The sequence below is a fragment of the Sciurus carolinensis genome, chromosome 12, assembly GCF_902686445.1.
Source record: "Sciurus carolinensis chromosome 12, mSciCar1.2, whole genome shotgun sequence".
Classification (NCBI taxonomy): domain Eukaryota; kingdom Metazoa; phylum Chordata; class Mammalia; order Rodentia; family Sciuridae; genus Sciurus; species Sciurus carolinensis.
Genome location: NC_062224.1, coordinates 1546301 through 1567201, shown reverse-complemented (window position 1 = coordinate 1567201; position 20901 = coordinate 1546301). Strand labels below are relative to the sequence as shown.

Sequence of the window (20901 nt, the reverse complement as noted above, 5' to 3'; positions counted from 1 at the left end):
GCCTGGAGATGGCGGCACGGGGCTCCCGCACACCCCGCAGGACAGCGTCCCACCGTCCACACCAGAGCCCAGGATTGGGCTTTATTCATCTGTGCAACCAACAGTCCTGAGGGCCACCATGTGCTGCAGTGTTGGAAGGCATGGCGGAGAAAGTGGCCAAGACAGGACCACAGGCGGCCGTGGTAGACCAGAGGGGGAACGCAGTTGTCACCCAGGAACAGGAGAACAACTAGACCAGACGCGGAACCCAGTCACTGTAAAGAAATCATATGCCAACTGCCAGTAGGAGAGAGCCATCTCACCAGGACAAAGGATGGCCATTAAAACCTGTAAATTGCTGGGCATCGTGGCACACTTCTGTAATCCCAGTGACTCCGGAGACCGAGGCGGGAGGGTCACAAGTCTGAAGCCAGCCTCAGCCACTCAGTAAGGCTCTGTCTTAAAATAAACAAATAAAAAGGGCCAGGGGTGCAGCTCAGAGGTAAAGTGACCCTGGGTTCAACAGCCAGTAATCATATCAAAATCAAAGCAAAAGGAGAAGCCACAGCCTGCAGCAGAGGATTGCCAACCATACAGCTGGCGGGGTACTGAAGACAGAGAGACGGAGGGGTGCAGGGAGAGACGGAGGGGTGCAGGGAGAGACGGAGGGGTACTGGGAGAGACGGAAGGGTAGAGGGAGAGACGGAGGGGTACTGAAGACAGAGAGACAGAGGGGTGCAGGGAGAGACGGAGGGGTGCAGGGAGAGACGGAGGGGTGCAGGGAAAGATGAGAGGTACAGGGAGAGATGCGCACATGCACATAGCCCTGCAACAGGCGCAGACACAGGTGTGCAGACACGCCCCATGTATGACTGAATACATGCATATATAATACAAAACACAGAAGCACAGTACTTAAGACATATGAAAGTTGATTTGACATAGCTGTCTATCATGCATATTTATTTGTATTGTGTATAAGAAAAAATGAACAAACCTAATAGAAAAAAAAGGCAGAACAAATATTTCGCAGATGAGAAGGAGGAAGAGCCACACTGAGTGGACAGCAGGCCCAACCTGCCTGTCCCCGAGCGCACCCTCCTTGGAGAGGACCCCGTTGCTCCCCTGAAGGGCTCTGTCCCGGGCTGAACACAGTCCTTCCAGCTCACAATGCCCCTCCTCGGGGAGCCGGTGTCCACTGTTGCCATGACCTCTCCAGGTGACCAGTAGGGAAGAATGGGAAGAGTGGCTGGAGTCTGAGGAGGTCCCCGAAGGCCCCACCGTCCCTTCTGTGGTGAATTTCAAACAAGTGTTTGAAGCCCTTAATGTCCCCGTTGAGAGGTGGGGTGGAGACCCTGTCCCTTGGAAGCTCACCAGCCCAGTGACGGGCCTGTCACCTGCTGTGGAGACTCCAGACTGAGGTCCGAGAAGGCCACGGCCTCACCCGGTTCCTAGGGGCACGGGTCTCTGTAGTCGTCGGTCCCAGGGTTGCCTGGACTGGAGAATTCCGCTGATCCGCTGCGTCCAGGAGGCTCTGCTGAGAAGCGGCCAGAAGACAGGGAGAGGCTGATTTGCTCCTTCAGCTCCCGGGCCTTTCAATTAGGGTGGGACTAATTGAAAGAGCCAACCACCTGCTCTTCCTGCTTCTGGTTTCTGGACAAACAGCACGACTGTCCTGCAGAGGACCCCGAATCCCCACAGGTAAGGACCCGCCTGCTGGGGAGTCTAGGAGGCAGCGTCCTCGGGGGAGGCGGGCGAGCGCGCCAGGCCGCACGTGCAGACACTGGCCCGTGGCCGCGGCTCCCGGCCTCTCCACACCTGGTCCTCTTTGAAGCGCTGGGGCTACACAATGGCGCCGAGCCACGGCCACTGCACTTGAATTCCTAATGCAGCCTGGGCCGCGAGTGAAGCCGAAAATAACCGCCGGAAGCAGGTACCTTCCCAACAACTGCGACTTTTCAAAACCAGGGAGCGACAAGACCTGGAATTGTCTTCTAGAATAGACTTCTAGAAGTCTGCCACAGCATGAGGCGGCCAGCCTGGACGGGCGATGGAGAGGCCCAGCTGACGGCTGGCTAGGGGGATTCCTGATCCTACAGACTCGCCCTGGGGAGACCTGGCCCTGCTGCTCGGGCCCAGTGCCAGCTGTGCCCTGACCCCTCCTCTGGGCGCTGCCTTATGGACTCACGGTGTGAGCCCCACCCCAGCATCCACCTCCAGTCGGTCTCCCAAGCCCTGAGCAGATTTGGGGATGGGTGGGACGTGGGACAGGCGCCGCACATTATCCGACCCTCTAGAGCTTCTGCGGCGCTGGCCATCCTGGGACAGCTTGAGGATGATGGCTTCCTCCCCCGGAACCGCTCCTGCTCTCCCACCTACATTTAGGGCAGGTCCAGTCGTGCCCACCCCTACCCGCAGCAGGTTGTGAGTGCGAGAAAACAGAATGTGAAGTCGTCCTCCAAGCCCAGCCTCCTCACCGCCCTCCCTCCCGCCCCAGACACACCCGTAGCTGAGGCTTCCCTCCAAGTTCTCCCTGTGGGCAGGCGGGCAGGCCTCTGGGGCTCTGGGCCACAGGCAGTGTGGCTGTCCTGCTGCACTGAAGGGTACGATGTGTGGCCAGGCACAGGGGCCAGCGCCCCGCACTGGGCGAACGGCTGGGACCTCACCCCTGTCCCTGAGCCTAGACTCCAGAATCTCCTCTTCCCCAGACCTGGGGGCCTTGCCTCCCTCCTCCCCAGATGACCCAGATGTGACAATTGTCCTTCCTATAACCAGAGGGACAGAACGAGGGCCTGGGTGGGGAAGGAGCCCAGGAAGCGGGGCCTGGGGAGGCCCCCAGAGTCCTGGCGTGGTCCTCGGCCCTCCTCCCGGAACACACGGGCACACTGTGCCTTGGGCTCCATGCCTGGAGCTCCCAGGCCACATGAAGTCACACGCTGCACCCGGGTCTGCAGGTTCTCCTCCTGGGAACCTGCGCTGGCTGGAGGAGCCCTTCCTGAGGGGCCAGGAAGACACTCCCAAACTGCATGGCACTTTCTGACCTGGGACGGTGGGAGGAGGATGTGGGCTGGGGAAAGACAGGCGGACTCGGTTACTGATCTTGGGCACCCAGGGAGCCCATGCGATACCCGAGCAGGAATGGGCAGTAGGAAGAGGAGAGCAGCTCAGGGCTTGGCAGACCCCAGAGGAAGCGGCTCGGCTTCAGAGGGCAGAAGACTCCACGCGAGGCTAAGGAGCGGGCAGAACAGAAGAAAGCCTCTGGAGGACGCGGTGTCCATGGGGGGGGGGTCGGCGGGAGGCACAAGCTGAGCAGAGGCGCGGAGTTGGGGGGATGCAGAGGGCAGGCTGGCGGGAGGGCCACCACCCGCTGGGACATGGCCAAGGGGCACACCACCCTCCAAGGGAGTCTGGGAAGGACCCTGAGAAGCTCGGCTGGCGCTGGGCCTTGGAGGAGGTCAGCTCTGTCAGCTGGAGGGAGGAGAGACCTGCACTTCCAACATGGCAGTTGGGAGCTGCCCCGACCACCCGCTCTTGACATGTGAGAGAAACAGGCACCCGGGGCCAAAGACTGTGCAGCCACACGCAGTGGCCACGCCTGCAATTTCAGTGACACTGGAGGCTGAGGCAGGAGGATCACAAGTCCAGAGCCAGCCTCAGCAACTTAGCAAGACCTCGTTTCTAAATAAAAAATGCAGAGGAGATCCAAGATGGCGGACTAGAAGGAGGCTGCGTTACTTGTTGCTCCGAAATTCCGGTTTCAAGCAGAGGATATTTGTTTCTTGGTGAGGCAGTTTTTGCTGCTTATCGATCCCTTGCTGTTTACCCCATTTGTCTGCTGCGATCACCTGCAGTCTGCCAGCATATCAACACCTTTTTTGAGTGCAGATTGCTCACTGTCAGGCGCCTATCATCCGCCATTTGCCTGCCTCTCACCTGTCCATCGCCTGCCTTTCACCTACCCATCGCCCACCACCCAAGGTTCACCTCCTGATCTTCTGACAACTGTCAGCAAACTGATCGCCGACTGCCAGTGGAGCGCCAGCTGCCTGCTGTTGCCTGGAAGTTCACTGTTACAGTACCTGCAGGTTTGATTACACGTGGCTGCCGCCATTTTGAGACAACAGCCCCATAGGACCCCTGGCCAGACTGACTGAGCCCCGTCTCCAGGATCCCTCAGCCCGACCAATCACTCCCTGCCTCTGGGACCCTCACATCGACTGACTGCTCCCTGCTGCCAGGACCCCCAGACCAACTGACTGCGCCCTATCACCGGGACCCCAGACCGACTGATTGCACCCGGCCTCCAGGATCCCACAACCACACCAAACACACTCGACCTCCAGGACCCCTGCCTGACCAACTGCATCCCACCTCCAGGACCTCCAGCTGACCATGTCCACCTCTGAGCTGCAGCTCCCCATTTGCTAACACATTTGGAAGCCAGAGCGGCCATCTTGGATAATCCTGGAAGCCATAGCTACCATCTTTAGGTGGGGCAAATCCCATCCTGAGACGCCTGCTGGAGGCTTGAAGCTCATTGTCAGGTACCTCTCATGAATCAGGCTACTAAAGACTAGGAGGTTTGAATACTATATGAGTGTTATACTGTAGATTTTCTTTCTTCTCCTTAATAAACAATTTTAAGTTTTTATTTCTTTACTTTTCTTGCTCTCTTTTCCTTTTGTTTACCTGTTCCCTCAGAGTCTCTTTCTCCCTTTTTGCATGCTAACATCCAATTTCTTTTGATTACACTCTCACCCTTTCTATTATCTACAACTTCTGTATATTCTTTTCTTATCCCATTAACAGCTACATCCTACATCCCTCTGCATCCTCTTTGTCCTCCATTAGAAACTGCAGATCTTATTGCAAATCTGTTTGTTTTACTGAAGATAATATTTGAACTCATTCTGTTTATTATGACAATTTTGTTATTGTCCTCATAGGGGCTATTTGGTCTAGGATTGCATAGTGTCTGAATTGGGCACTGCTAATATTGATCTCCCCTTAAAGAAAAGGTTTTGGAAACGTATAGGGCCACTATAAGCCTATAGGGGGAAATCTGCAATACCCCAGATCTCCACTGCTAGAGGGGAAGATACATGAACAACATGAAAAAACAAGGGAAGAAAATGATTTAAACAAATCTAGATTCTATATAAATAGAATCCAATGACAATATGTTAGAAGAAATGTCAGAAAAAGACTTCAGATTATACTTCAGATTATACATTATACATGATTCAGATGATTCGTGAAGCAAAGGATGAGATAACAGAGCAAATGCAGGCAATGAATGATAATACCAATAAGCTGAAAGAGCACCTGCAGGAAGCAAAAGATCATTTCAACAAAGAGACAGATATTCTAAAAAAAAAACAAACAGAAATCCTTGAAATGAAGAAAACAATAAACCAAATAAAAAACTCAATGGAAAGCATCACCAAAAGACTAGACCACTTGGAAGACAGAACCTCAGACAATGAAGACAAAATATTTAATCTTGAAAATAAAGTTGCCCAAACAGATAAGATGGTAAGAAATCAGGAACAGAATTTCCAAGAACTATAGGACATCATGAAAAGACCAAATTTAAGAATTATTGGGATTGAGGAAGGCACAGAGATACAAACCAAAGGAATGAACAACTTATTCAATGAAATAATATCAGAAAATTTCACAAACCTGAAGAATGAAATGGAAAATCAAATACAACAGGCTTACAGAACACCAAATGCACAAAATCACAACGAATCACATCAAAGCATATTATAATGAAAATGCCTAACATTCAAAATAAAAATAGGATTTTGAAGGCCATGAGTGAAAAGCATCAGATTACTTATAGGGGGAAACCAATATGGATAGCAGCCGACTTCTCAACCCAGACTCTAAAAACTAGAAGGGCCTGAAACAACATATTTCAAGCTCTGAAAGAACATGGTTGCCAACCAAGAATCCTATACCCAGCAAAACTAACTTTCAGATTTGAAGATGAAATAAAATCCTTCCATGATAAACAAAAGTTAAAAGAATTTACAAATAGAAAGCCTGTGCTACAGAATGTTCCCAACAAAATATTCCATGAGGAGAAAATGAAAAACAACAATGTAGGTCAGCAAAGGGAGGAACTACCTTAGAGAAAAACCACTCAAAGGAGAAACCAAGCCAAGTCAAAAACCAAAAATAAGCCCAAATGACTGGGAATACAAATCATATCTCAATAATAACCCTGAATGTTAATGGCCTAAACTCATCAATCAAAAGACATAGACTGGCAGAAGGGATTAAAAAGAAAGACCCAACAATATGCTGCCTGCAAGAGACTCATCTCAGAGAAAAAGACATCCACAGACGAAAGGCAAAAGGATGGGAAAAAACCTACCACGCACATGGACTCAGTAAAAAAGCGGGGGTTTCCATCCTTATATCAGATAAAGTGGACTTCAAGCCAAAGGTAGTCAGAAGGGATAAAGAAGGACATTTCATACTGCTTAAGGGAACCATAAATCAGGAAGACATAACGATAGTAAATATTTATGCCCCAAACAATGGGGCATCCCTGTACATCAAACAAATCCTTCTCAATTTCAGGAATCAGATAGACCACAACACAATAATTCTGGGTGACTTTAACGCACCACTGTCACCACTAGATAGATCTTCCAAACAAAAACCGAACAAAGAAACCATAGAACTCAATAACAATCAATAACCTAGACTTAATAGACATATATAGAATATTCCATCCATCAATGAGCGGATTCACTTTCTTCTCAGCAGCACATGGAATCTTCTCAAAAATAGACCATATGTTAGGCCACAAAGCAGCCCTTAGGAAATGCAAAAAAATTGAGATACTGCCTTGTGTTCTATCAGATCATAATGGACTGAGAGTAGAAATCAATGACAAAATAAAAAACAGAAATTACTCCAACACATGGAGACTAAATAATATGCTATTGAATGAAACATGGATAACAGAAAACATCAGGGAGGAGATAAAAAAATTCTTAGAGGTCAATGAGAACGATGATACAACGTATCAAAATCTCTGGGACACTTTTATGAAAGCGGTACTAAGAGGAATATTCATTGCATGGAGCGCATTCCAGAAAAGAATGAAAAGTCAACAACTAAATGACCTAACATTACAGCTCAAAGCCCTAGAAAAAGAAGAACAGAATAACAGCAAAAGTAGTAGAAGACAGGAAATAATTAAAATCAGAGCTGAAATCAATGAAATTGAAACAAAAGAAACAATTCAAAAAATTGACAAAACAAAAGTTGGTTTTTTGAAAAAGTAAACAAAATAGACAAACCCTTAGCCACACTAACAAAGAGACAGAGAGAGAAAACTCTAATTACTAAAATTTGTGATGAAAAAGGAAATATCACGAGAGACACCACTGAGATACATAAAATAATGAGAAGCTACTTCGAAAATCTGTATTCCAACAAAATAGAAACTACAGAAGACATTGACAAATTTCTAGAGACATATGCTCCTCCCAAACTGAACCAGGAGGACATACACAATTTAAACAGATCAATATCAACCAATGAAATAGAAGAAGCCACTAAAAACCTACCATCCAAGAAAAGCCCAGGACCAGACGATTCTTAGCCAAGTTCTACAAGACCTTCAAAGAAGAACTCATTCCAATACTTCTCAAAGTATTCCAGGAAATAGAAAAGGAGGGTACCCTACCAAACTCATTCTATGAAGCTAATTATTACCCTCATACCCAAACCAGGCAAAGACACATCAAGGAAAGAAAATTTTAGACCAATATCCTTGACGAATATAGATGCAAAGATCCTTAACAAAATATTGGCAAACCATATCCAAAAACATATTAAGAAAATTGTGCACCATGATCAAGTGGGGTTCATCCCTGGAATGCAAGGATGGTTTAACATCCGTAAATCAATAAACATAATCCAGCATGTCAATAGACTTAAGGATAAGAATCATATGGTTATTTCAATTGACGCAGAAAAAGCATTTGACAAAGTACAACACCTCTTCATGGTCAAAACACTGGAAAAAATAGGGATAGTAGGAACATACCTGAACATTGTAAAGGCTATTTATGCTAAGCCCATGGCCAACATCATTCTTAATGGAGAAAAACTGAAACCATTCCCTTTAAAAACGGGAACAAGACAGGGATGTTCTCTTTCACCACTTCTATTCAACATTGTCCTCGAAACTCTAGCCAGAGCAATTAGGCAGACCAAAGAAATTAAAGGGATATGAATAGGAAAAGAGGAACTTAAGCTGTCACTATTTGCTGAAGACATGATTCTATATTTAGAGGATCTAAAAACTCCTCCAGAAAACTTCTAGACCTCATCAATGAATTCAGCAAAATAGCAGGCTATAAAATCAACACGCATAAATCTAAAGCATTTTTATACACAAGCCATGAAACATCTGAAAGGGAAATGAGGACAACAACTCCATTTGCAATAACCTCAAAAAAAATAAAATACTTGGGAATCAATCTAACCAAAGAGGTAAAAGATCTCTACAATGAAAACTACAAAACATTGAAGAAAGAAATTAGGGAAGACCTTAGAAGATGGAAAGATCTCCCATGTTCTTGGATAGGCAGAATTAATATTGTCAAAATGGCTATACTACCAAAAGTGCTATACAGATTCAATGCAATTCCAATTAAAATACCAATGATGTGCCTTACAGAAATAGAGCAAGCAATCATGAAATTCATCTGGAAGAATAAGAAACCCAGAATAGCTAAAGCAATCCTTAGCAGGAAGAATGTAATAGGGGATATTGGAATACCAGAACTTCAACTATACTACAAAGCAATACTAACAAAAACGCCATGGTATTGGTACCAAAATAGACAGGTAGATCAATGGTACAGAATAGAGGACACGGACACAAACACAAATAAATACAATTTTCTCATACTAGACAAAGGGGCCAAAAATATGCAATGGAGAAAAGATAGCCTCTTCAACAAATGGTGCTGGGAAAACTGGAAATCCATATGCAACAGAATGAAACTAAACCCCTATCTCTCACCCTGCACAAAAATCAACTTACAATGGATCAAGGACCTTGAAATCAGACCAGAGACCCTGCATCTTATAGAAGAAAAAGTAGGTCCAAATCTTCACCTTGTTGGCTTAGGATCAGACTTCCTTAACAGGACTCCCATAGCACAAGAAATAAAAGCAAGAATCAACAACTGTGATAGATTCAAACTAAATAGCTTTCTCTCAACAAAGGAAACTATCAGCAATGTGAAGAGAGAACCTACAGAGTGGGAGAAAATCTTTGCCACTCATACTTCAGATAGAGCACTAATTTCCAGAATATATAAAAAACTCTACACCAAGAATACAAATAATCCAATCAACAAATGGGCTAAGGAAATGAACAGACACTTCACAGAAGAAGATCTACAAGCAATCAATAGATATATGAAAAATGTTCAACATTTCTAGTAATAAGAGAAATGCAAATCAAAACTACCCTAAGATTCCATCTCACCCCAATTAGAATGGTGATTATCAAGAATACAAGCAACAATAGGTGTTGGCGAGGATGTGGGGAAAAAGGTACACTCACACATTGCTGGTGGGGTTGCAAATTAGTGCAGCCACTCTGGAAAGCAGTGTGGAGATTCCTTAGAAAACTTGGAATGGACCCACCATTTGACCCAGCTATCCCACTCCTCGGCCTATACCCAAAGGACTTAAAATCAGCATACTACAGAGATACAGCCACATCAATATTCATAGCTGCTCAATTCATAATAGCCAGACTGTGGAATCAAACTAGATGTCCTTCAATCGATGAATGGATAAAGAAACTGTGGTATATATATATATATATATATATATATTGGAATATTACTCAGCTATAAAGAATAATAAAATTATGGCATTTGCAGGCAAATGGATGAAATTGGAGAATATCATGCTAAGTGAGATAAGCCAATCTCAAAAAAACCAAAGGTCGAATGATCTCGCTGATAAGCGAATGATGACACATAATGGGGGGTGGGAGGGGGGCAAGAATGGAGGAAGGAGGTACTCTATAGAGAGAAAAGTGGGAGTAGTGGGGGGGAAGGAAAAAATAACAGAATGAATCAAACATCATTACTCTATGTAAATGTATGATTACGCAAATGGTATGCTGTTACTCCATGTACAAACAGAAACAACATGTATCCCATTTGTTTACAATAAAAATAAATTTAAAAAAAAAGATAAAAACAAACAAAAACATGCAAAGGGTTGGGGATGTGGCTCGGTGGTAAAACAACTCTGGGTTCCATCCTTGGTACTAAAAAAAATAAAAATGAAAAATAAAGGGCTCTGACAAAGAAGGAGAGTTCTCTCGTAAGGAGAGTTCGGCGATTGCCGGGTGGGAAGAAGGTGCCCGGGCGGCCGGGTTAGACAAAGCGAGCGTGGCAGCGAGCTCCCGCTTCCTCTTTGCTTTTTGAAGCGTGGTTGTGAGAACATTTAAAATGGCATCCACGGTTCACCACCTGTTCCTATCAGGAAGTGCTGTCCCCGAGGGGGAGCGGGATTGCTGGCTGGCACGGGGCCACGGGCACAGGCGGCTGCGCCAGGGGACAGGAAGTGAGTTTGGGCTGCCGCGGGGGCGTCAGGGGAAAGAACGGCCAGACGCAGGGGCCAGCGCAGGGGCTGCTGGGAGCTCCTGATGGGCAGGGCCGGTCAGTGGGAAATTCAGGCCTGTTGGAAGAGGAGCGTCCCTGTCTCCCAACATAAAGTTAGCCCCTGGACGGTAGCTGCCCCGGTGCATTTTGGAGGCGGATGGCTGGCAAGGACAGGGGAGCGGGATCCGCGTCCCAGGAGCCTCCTTCTCAGGAGACAGGCCCCAGCTCAGCCCTGACGTCGCAGCCAGGCTCTGGTTCTGAACGGCCAGGAAAGCGGGGCAAGACAGAGGGCAGCTAAGGCAGTGGGTCCCGCCTGTACAGCCACCGTGTGGAGTCCCTCATCTGACCAAGGGGAAGGCCACGTACGAGGACCTGGGGCTCGGGCAGCTGCCAGGAAATCCCATCTGCCCGCCGCTGGCCGAGGCTCGTGGGAGGTCAGACACCTCTCCTGGCCTGGTTTTCTCTGGTTCAGGGTGGAGCCCGGTGCCTATGGCACACGGGGTTCCAGGGAGTCCCAACAAGGTCACGCCGTGAAGAACACGCTGGGCAGCGGACTGGGTGACTCCAGGCATGTGGCTCCAGTCATTGGTGCTGAGCCCCTTCCATCGCTCTGCCGGGCAGGGCTGGGGACTCCACCTTACAGGCCAGGCTGCTGGCAGGGGCTGTGACCGAGGACCAGGCGTCCCCAGGAGCACCATGCACAGGGCGAGGTGGGTGTGAACTCTGACCTGAGCTCTCAGCATGCTCATGTGGGGCCAGCCAGGGCTCTTCCACAATGACAGTCCCAAAGGACAAGGAGCTGCGGGAGGCCCCGCCCCTCCAAGCTCCTCTCCTCGCTCCCCAAATTCTGGCCCAGTAGATCCGACTCTCTGACCCTCGGTAGTCCTCACGCTATGACTTACGAGTCAACAAAAGCCCCGTCCTTCCAGTGGGTCGGGGGAAGTTTTGTCACCTCTCCGTGGAGGGTCAGGGCACAGAAGGTAAGAGCCAGCCTGTTGGCCCATTTCTTAGAAACTCCTCCCACATGCCCCACCTTGGACCTGTGGACTCACTGCGGGAAGCAGCTCCTTGGACCTGTGGGCACGCTGCGGGAAGCAGCTCCTTGGAGGCAGGGCCAGGACAGGACCCCAAGAGGGGGCAGTTTGTGGGAATCATGTTGAAGGAGCCCAGGGCAGTGATGAAGTGGGAACACTGCTCACTGGCCAGGTCCTCTAGGTGGGCCGTCCCCAAGGCTTTGAGCGGGACCCACAGGCCTATGGGAACCTGGGCTTTAAGAGCAAGTGAGCAGGGCCTGCGGCCACTCAGCCCCCACGACCTACGCTCCCCACCTGCTCCGTACCTGGACCCCAGCCCCGAAGACTCAGTCGTCACATGGAAATATCTGTCGAACCCAAGCATCACTGTTCTTCATGTAAGAAAAACGAGCGGCCTGTGCTGCTGGTCGTGTACAGCGCAGGGCCACTGCCCGCAGGGACCTTGCGGGCATCCAAGCTGCTCGGGGGAGCAGGCCGAACTGGCACGGAAGGTGTCCCAGGCACACCGTGTCTTAAAAAGGCAAAACCGCATGATCCCAGCCTTCTTTAGAGAAAGTCCTGAAATTTACTACTGAGTTACGAATTAGTTTCTTTTCGCTTCTCTGTATTTGTCACTTTCCGTTATGAACACAGATCGATCTTGATTTTTAGAACACTTTAGATTAATTTTTGTCATTTCCTACAAGCTACTTACTGGACACTGATCAGTCAGACTTGCACACTGACTTGCTGCTAAGGGTGGGGCTTCGTCTTAGGAGAGGAAAAGCCTTCAGGATATTCATCGCACAACAGTGTCAACTTAGTACTACGAACTCGGAGCCCTCCGAACTCAGAGCCCTCCGAACTCAGGCCTGGACGCCTGCACGCGGAACACCTGAGATGGTAACGTCCCTCACGTGCCTATCGCCGAGACTGAAGGAGTCTTAAACCTAAAAAGTGGTCATCCGACCACCGCACGCTGAGAAGAGTCTAGGATCCTGGACTGGCCTCTCTGATGGGGTGACGATCGGGAGGCCAGGAAGGAGCTGAGTCGGTGCAGGGGAGCCTGGTGGGCAGCGCCGCCCAGGACCGCCCCACCCAGCACCTCTGCCCATGGCCCGGGTGGAGCCAGTCCAACGGTCTGGCTGTGAGGCTCCTCCACAGACTGGCTGCGCCTGTGCTGGCACCTGGGGCTGGAGGAGCCTGGGCGGGGTCTCTGTGCTGAGCCCACACCGCGAGCCAGAGCCTATGCACTGCTGTCGGCCGCGCTCCAAGTCACCACTGGGAACAACAGTGGGAGCCGTGAGGAGTCCCCAGGGCTGCCTGAGCCGGCCCAAGCCTGTGGAGCGCTGGGTGTGGGTGGCGGGCGCATCCTAGGCGGGATGCCAGGGGAGCGCGCCCTGGCGCAGCCTTGCCCGCGCTTCCCGGCCACCCCAGGCCCCTCCGCCCCTCCTGGGAGGCCCCAGGCCTCTCCTCTGAGCGGCTCTCCACCTGCTCCAGGGCTGGCGGCTCCGTCTCACCGTGGAGTCCCGAGCGAGGAGAGGGTGAGTGCCACCGAGCTCAGGTGGCCCCTGCTGACCTGCGGGCCCTTCCTGACCGCCGCGGCCACGCCTCGCCCTGCCGGCCCTGCCTCGCCCTGCCGGCCCTCCTGTCCCCGGCTCTGTTTCTGGGCATCCCAGCCCGCTTTCCTGGGGTTCTCTGTATCCGTCCCGCCCTCTGCGACCCACAGGGTGCAGAAAAACGTCCTTCGCCTGCCGAGGTACTTGACATGGCAGGAGTGTCCCTCCAGATCCAGCACGTCGGCTGGGCGACGTGGACGTGCGAGCATCGGAGGGCGTTTTTCACACTCAGAGTTGTTTCGACTTTCATCCAAGGTGTACACAAAATCTAGTATTATTTTTCATTTGATATCATATTGACATTGTTCATACGATTTTTCTTTTTATATTGATTTTTTTCTTCGCTCTAATTAGTTGTCCATGACAGTAAAAGGCATTGATGCATATTGATCGATCACACAGAAATGGAGTGTCATCGCCCATTTCTCTGACTGTGCGTGTTGCAGGATCACACGGGTCGTGCCGTCATACGTGCACTTGGGGTAGTAATGTCTGCTTCACTCCTGTGTCCTTCCTACCACGTGCCCCTTCCCTCCTTCACTCCCCTCTACCTAATCCAACGTAACCATCCTTCCCCTTATTGTGAATCAGCATCACCGTATCAGAGAGAACATTCGGCCTTTGGTGTTTTGGGTTTGGCTTATTTCGCTTAGCATGATATCCTCCAGCTCCATCCATTTACATCTCAGCTCTAGTTTGTGACGACTGTATGATCTTCCACCCAGCTAGCTAACCTTGTCTCACTTAACTCCTCCTGTCTCTCTGTGGCTTGTCGCTCCGAACGCTTATTTGCTATTATAAGGTCTTGAGGCAGGCATATTTTTCTACTTTGGGATGATTTAATTAAGATGAAGTCTTAGAAACAATAGCTTTGGGGGTTGGGCAAAAGGCATTTTTTGGTAGCCTTTGAAAGACATTCCAAAAGTTTCCTAAAACGACCGCGTCATAAGCCACGATTAGCAGCTAATGTGAGGTCACCCCTGCTGTCACTTGTTAATTTATGAGTGAGAGATGTCAAGACCACTTTCCAGACATTGCAAGTCAGGGAGCCCAGGCTGACCTCTGACCCAGGGAGGAAGCTGAGCAGAGCCCCAGGCAGCCCAGCCCCTCCTGGGAGGCCCTGCCAGGGTGGAGAGCCAACCGGACCCAGGGACCTCATGGAGCCCTGAGGGCAGACGTGGCCTCCGGCCTGAAGCTGCTGGCCTCAGGGCGGAGGCCGAGGGAGGGTGGGAGGAGCACCAGGCACCCCCAGCGAGGCCAGGGGGCAGAGTCCCACCTGCGCCCTCGCCCTCAGGTGGGGCAGCTCCAACCTGCACACAGGGAGGCCACCAGGCGTGGGCCGCAGCTGGAAGTCCCACTGCAGAAGCACCCGTGGGGGCCCCGCAGGACCAGGCGGTGCTGCGGGGCAGGAGGGACACCGGGAGCTCCAAACGCTTTGATTAGAAGAGAAGGGCTGACCACTGCCGTCCGAAGTCCACACGAGAGGCAACATGAGACCAAAGTAAGCGGGCAAACTAGAAGGAGAAACCAGTGGGACAGAAGACAGAACCCACGGAGCAGAGCGCGTGCTCTGTAATTAAAACAGCTGTGATCATCCCGGAAAGGACGGGAAGAAGAGGGAGCTAAAACAGGGACCACGGGAAGCAGGTGACCAAGCACATCACCACAGACCCACATCTGTGACGACAGAGTTAGTCACAGAGACTGGTCTGTAAGGGAGGAATTCCGAGCGCCTGCGTCTGTTAAAGAGGCTAAATCCAGTTTAAGTCTCCAGGACGGGGACGCCTGCTCGCAGCCTGGGGGCTGAGGCCGGAGGCAGAGCGCGGCCGGCTGAGCTGAGCACAACCCCCCGGCTTTGCGCTCTGCTCGGTCTGTGTGGCCAGAGGCACCCGGTCCTGCTCTACTCGGGGTGACTGATACATCGTGGGCAAATCTGCAAACACAGAACCCACCGAAAATGAGGATCCACTCCATCGGATCACCCGGGCGCAACCTCGGGGGACAGGCTGGACTGAGCAGAGCACAGAGGTCGCTCCAGGAGGGTGGGTCAGGGGGGTTCTGAGACCATGCGGATACTCCAGGTCCCCGTGGGGTGTGGGGACGGGGACGGCGGGGTTCCTCAGGAACTTCTGGGGCTTGTGTGTGTCACAGTGTGCGAATGCAACCCCAGTAAAATAAGAAGCTATAAGAAGAAACACCCTCCACACACACACACACACACACACACACACACACACAAAAACAACTCATCAAATTAAAATTAAGAAAATTTGCAAGCATTTAAGAGACATGCAGAAATGATATCCTTAATATTGATAGATGTTAGAAATCATTAAAAATAAACTATTTCAAAATAAAAAATAAATAAACTATTGCATAGAAAAATGAATTGATAGGGAGAAGGCAACAGCCCTCAGGTAAAATATGTCCAAATTGCACTGTCATTTTGTTGAAGAGTAAGGACTAAATTCAGATTCCTTTTCTGTATGTCAAGAGAATGGCAGTTGATGTCAGTAGATTTTGAAGACATTTTTGGGCATGAGAAGACTCAGCATTATAGCAATAACAAGGCTTTCTAAATGACAAAATGGCTGTCAATATAATTTTCTTCTCAGGTTGATAAAATCCAAGTAATTTTGTCAGAATAATCAATAGGAAAGAATATTGAACGATTTGGGGAGAAATTTTTGGTGACAGGATAATAAGGAACAAACAGTGTAATGCAATCCTAATTAAAGTGTATGGGAGCCAGAGTATACAGATACCCACGGGAATGCAGAATTTCACCCTTCAGATACGCAGCTTTTAAGAGGAAGGAGCCTGTTAATTGCATTGGGATAACAAGCAAGCAACTGAGGAACAAATTCGGTTTAGAGTCTTATTACAGCACACACTAGTATAGTTTTGATACAAACGTTCAAAAGTAAGGAACATGGTATCAAATATAAGTAACATATTTGAGATTAACACATTCTAGGCACTGAAACAATTTTAAAAATCTTGCCAGAGAAGAGACAGAGGATTCTTAATTTGTTCATTGATTGCTCAGCAATTCGAAGATGAAAATAAGAGGCAGGTTTTGCCATGGAAAAGTTTATTTCTAAACAAGATTCTAGTTTTAATTGAAGTATAATACTTACACAGAATGGTGTACAAATCCTCACTAGTACAATAGTAACCTATGTCCCAACTCCTACTCATGAATAAAGTTGTACCACTGTCAAACCTGGTCTAGTATGGGTCACTCAGTCAATGCTGTTTGGAAACTCCCTGCCTTTTTACGCATCACAGTTATCCATGTTCCTTGCTGTATAGTATTCCTTCTATTACTGCTATTTGCCATTTTCCTCTATTTTAAAGATTGCTGGTAGAAACAGTGTTGTGTGTGCCTTTTGGTGCTACATATATGTATTACTCTACGGAAGAGTTGTTCGTTTATAACTAATGCATGTGATCAGTGTACACAAATTTGCCAAAGAGTCTAGAGTCCACATTTTTCCACATTCTGTCCCTGCTGTTCCCACTCAGCAGGGCCAATGCCTCGCTGTGATTTCAGTTTCCATTTCCTGGGCTGATGGGGATGCTGAGTGCTTGGTACTTCTTTTATGAAAGTACCCACGAAAGGTCTGGGTCCAGTTTTGAGTTAGGCTGTCTGCTGCTCTGTGTGAGGACAACCCCCTGGCTCCGGGGACTTCCCCTGCTCTCCCCAGGGGCCCACCTGTCAACAGGGGGCCTGTTGTAGAAGCCCCTGGGTCAGTCTTCTGTACTGTGGGTGGTGCCGAGTCCCTTGGGAGCCTCTGCTTCCCGGCGGAGGAGCCGACCCGAGGTCTCTGGAGTCCGTGACTCGCCCGCACAGCCTCAGCTCCTTCCACCGCGGCTTGCGCTCTGTCCCGAGTGGACTCGGGCTTTACTCTTAGGTGTTGCCTGTTGACCAGCCACGGCTGCCGATGGGACCACCCCCGCCCTGCAGCAGCAGGACCGTGGCCGAGGACCCAGCGACCACACGCCCAGGCGCCCGCCTGCTTGACTCTCCCACGCGCTCTCTTGGCGCTCCACGGTCTTCGCCCGGCTCACCTGGCTCAGCGCAGCGGCCTGGGTGAATGTCAGTGCCGGGCCGTCAGCTCTTCAGGCGCCTTGGGTTCTTTTCGGTCTTCTCCTTGTCCTGAGCAGCTGAGGATCACTCGATGGATGGAGGGAGGGAGGGATGCTGGGGATTGAACCCAGAAGCACTTAACCACTGAGCCACATCCCCAGCCCTTTTAAATTTAAATTTTATTTGGAGTCACGTTCTCACTAAGTTGCTTAGGGCTTCACTAAGTTGTTGAGGCTGGCCTTGAACTTTTGATCCTCCTACCTCAGCCTCCCGAGTTGCTGGGATTACAGGCATGCACCACTGCCCTGGCTGAGAATCACTTTTAAATTTCAGTTTTTAAAATTTCTTGCTTTTTAGTAAGATTCCATCAAATCTATAGAGAAATCGCATCTTTAAAATAATGAGGGTCCCCAGTCTTGGTGTCTATGGACAGATAGCAAATGAAGAAAATGTGGTCTACACAACGGATGGAGATTCATCCAGCCAGAAAGAAAAGCGAAATCTTGTCATTTGCAGGAAATGGGTGGAACCTGAGGCCACTGTGTTACGTGGAATGAGCCAGACTCGGGAGGTCGCAGGTCCTGCTTTCTCTCCTGTGTGGAAGCCAGAGAGGAAAAAGGACGAGAGGGGTGGAGGGCGTCTGGGAAATCAAGGGGAGGCTGCGAGCAGAGGGAACGGGAGGGGAGCAGGGAGGAGCAGGAAGCTGGGCAGGTGCTGGCCAGTCGAGTCACCTTGTGCATGTGCACCCCCAGCAGAGAGGCCGTACATCTGCGACGAGCCAGGAGAAATGAAAATGAAGGGCGAGATGAGGAGCTCCCGCTCAGCAGGCACAGGTGCTCCCGCTCACCAGGCAGAGGTGCTCCTGCTCACCGGGCAGAGGTGCTCCCACTACCAGGCAGAGGTGCTCCCGCTCAGCAGGCAGAGGTGCCACCAGTCAGCAGTCAGAAGTGCTCCCACTCAGCAGGCAGAGGTGCTCCAGCTCACCAGGCAGAGGTGCTCCAGCTCACTGGGCAGAGGTGCTCCCTCTCACCAGGCAGAGGTGCTCCCACTCACCAGGCAGAGGTGCTCCTGCCGGGCGACCTCGCGGGCCTTCTCAGTGACGGTGGTTCCCTCCTCGGTGCAGAGTCCTCACATTTCTTAAACAGCTGCATCCTGAGCTGCCGTGGCTCTGACTATTTCACTCGGCCGTCTTCCTTTCTCGCTGGCATATGACAGACAAGTGGCTGGGTGACGTGGGTGTGCTCCATGGCCTTCGAACCTGGCTGCTTCCTTCTCTCGCTTCCCTCTGCCTGTGCGGCATCCAGGCCTGCCCAACGCGAGGCCACGCTGGCCGAGATGCAGCAGATGCAGCAGAAGGGACGGCCCGCGCTGACCTTTGGTACCACGTCACGGACGTGGGGCTTGCTGGGCCTGGACACGGGAACAGGGAAGACCCTCCCTCCAGACTCGCCTGGGGACCATGGTGTGGCCGTCACTGGCTGGGGGGCTCGGCCACGCTGGGACGCAGGTGCAGGACGCCTAGTGGGCCCCTGGAGCAGAGCTCTGACCCGGGGGCTGCTGGGGCGGCCTCCCTCCCTGGCTCTGCAGGAAGGAAACCTGGTGGCCCAGCGCTCTGCGCAGTCTGGAGGGGCCCATGGCTGCTGGCGCCTTCTTCTGGCACGTTCTGCTGGCATCTGCCTCATCTGCACAGCAGGCAGCTGGGAACACCTGGAGGGCATGCCCATGATGGGACAGTGTCCCTGACACCCCGACCCTTCCCACAGAGGCCGATGCTCTGAGGAGCCCTGAGCTGTCCCCCAGGGTCCACCAGCTGGGGCTCCACGGCCACCCGCTGGCTGCAAGCCTTTGCCCGGGTCCCTTTCTCTCTGTCCCCACGCCCCACGCCCCAGCTTCCGGGTCACCTCCAGTGAGCTTGCACTCAAATCCTTGTTAGACGCTGGGGCCTAACGACAGGCTTGCTGCCCTGACAGAACAGAGGAAGTGACCGTCACAGCTCTGGTGGGGACAAGGACGGCAATGCACGGCAAATCCTTGGCAGACCGGGATAAGCCAGAGAGGAGAGACCAGGGCTGGGAAGGGCGGGGGCCCCAGTCGGTAGGAAGCAGCAGATGTGCCTGTCTAGGATGGAGAGGCCAGAGACCAGAGGTGGCCTCCCTCAGTGTGAAGGCCATCCAGCACAGGGTGAAAGCACCCACCCTGCCATCCTGAGTGCTTGGCTCAAACCTGCCACCCACCAGGTGTGCCATCTTGGACAATTTCTAAAAGCATCTCAACTTCTCTGCCGCTGTCCTTGTCTGTAGTACAGGAACTGTAGCAGCCTCTACCTCCTCCTGCACCCGTGAGTGAACGCCATTCTGCCCACCCGAGGCTGGCGGTCAGGAGAGCACGTCCCTCGGCTCCAGACGGCACTGCACAGCCAGTGTCTCAGCCCGAGGCGGGGGACCCAGGTTTTAGCCATCCAGGTGCCAGCTGACCCTCGGGCTCCTGTGCAGGCCAGCGGGTGACTGGGCGGTGGGGCCCAGGGCTCCTCTCCTGCCCCGCCAGCCTCTTCCTCCAGCTTCTCTCGGGATGTTTGGAAACCTCCAGGGACCCCTTCCTCTTCCTGCTTTATAAGCATATTCCTGGCGAGTGGGAGTCCGCGGGGGCTGATCCAGCACCATCTGGATCCAGCACTTGGTCTCCTCCAGCGCCCCACTTCCAAGATGGATTTGCACGGAGCCGGGCACACGGATCCAGAGCGCCACAGGGTGGCGGCAGCCTCCGGGGCCTGGGGAGCTGGCGGGGACGCTGAGTCCTCTGATTGGGGGGGATCCAAAGGTCCACACACAACCCGGCAGCAGGCTGGAGGAAAAGCAGCCAGCCGTGTCCCCTGGGCCAGCACTGGGCAGCTGGACTCAGGACTGCGAGGTCCACAGGGGCTGCCAGCCGGTCTCAGCCTCCCCAAGGTGGCGCCTGCCTCCGTCACCTCCCCACACCTCTACAGGACCATCATCCTCCCTCACCAGAGAACACACCGAACACTGCCACGTTAGGGAGCATCCGAAGCAGGAAGGAAGCAGGCCCACCAGCCGCAAAACGCCCCCGCGGGCTCCAACTGCACCCGGGGGCTGCTCTCGTGCCGCTAGGCCAGCCCCCCAGCTTAGACTGTCACACGCAAGACATCACGGCCTGTGAACGTGAGCCCGGGCCTGCGGTGCTGGCTTTTCGGGTCCCGCGCCGGCCACAACGCTGGATGGAACATGGGCAGTCCCCCTCCTTCCTTTCTTCAGTCATCTCCCTCCATCGACGGCACCGACAGGCCGTCCACGGCCAGGCACGGATTAGCAGCTGGGGTTTACAATGGAACAAAAAGACAGTCTTTGCCCCTCTGGAGGAATTCTTTCAAACATCTCTTCAAGAATTCAGCGTGGGATGCAATTGCCTGATCACCCTTGCAGGGACCTAGAGGCCGGGTCCCCAGAATGCACCGCTGGGGGAACCTAGTGGGGGTCTTGGGTCATCGGGGGTGTGACCTCCAAGGACTGGCTGCCCTG

General features: G+C 51.5%; 1 protein-coding gene across 1 annotated transcript in view; it reads right to left on the bottom strand.

Moving 5' to 3' along the window:
- Window positions 1-1460: 1460 nt before the first annotated feature.
- Window positions 1461-20901, bottom strand: part of Disc1 (DISC1 scaffold protein) — a 227927-nt gene continuing 208486 nt past the window's right edge. Inside the window, exon 14 of the transcript XR_007104297.1 lies at window positions 1461-1513. The gene's annotated coding sequence lies outside the window, so the exon portion shown is untranslated. The remainder of the gene's footprint in view (window positions 1514-20901) is intronic.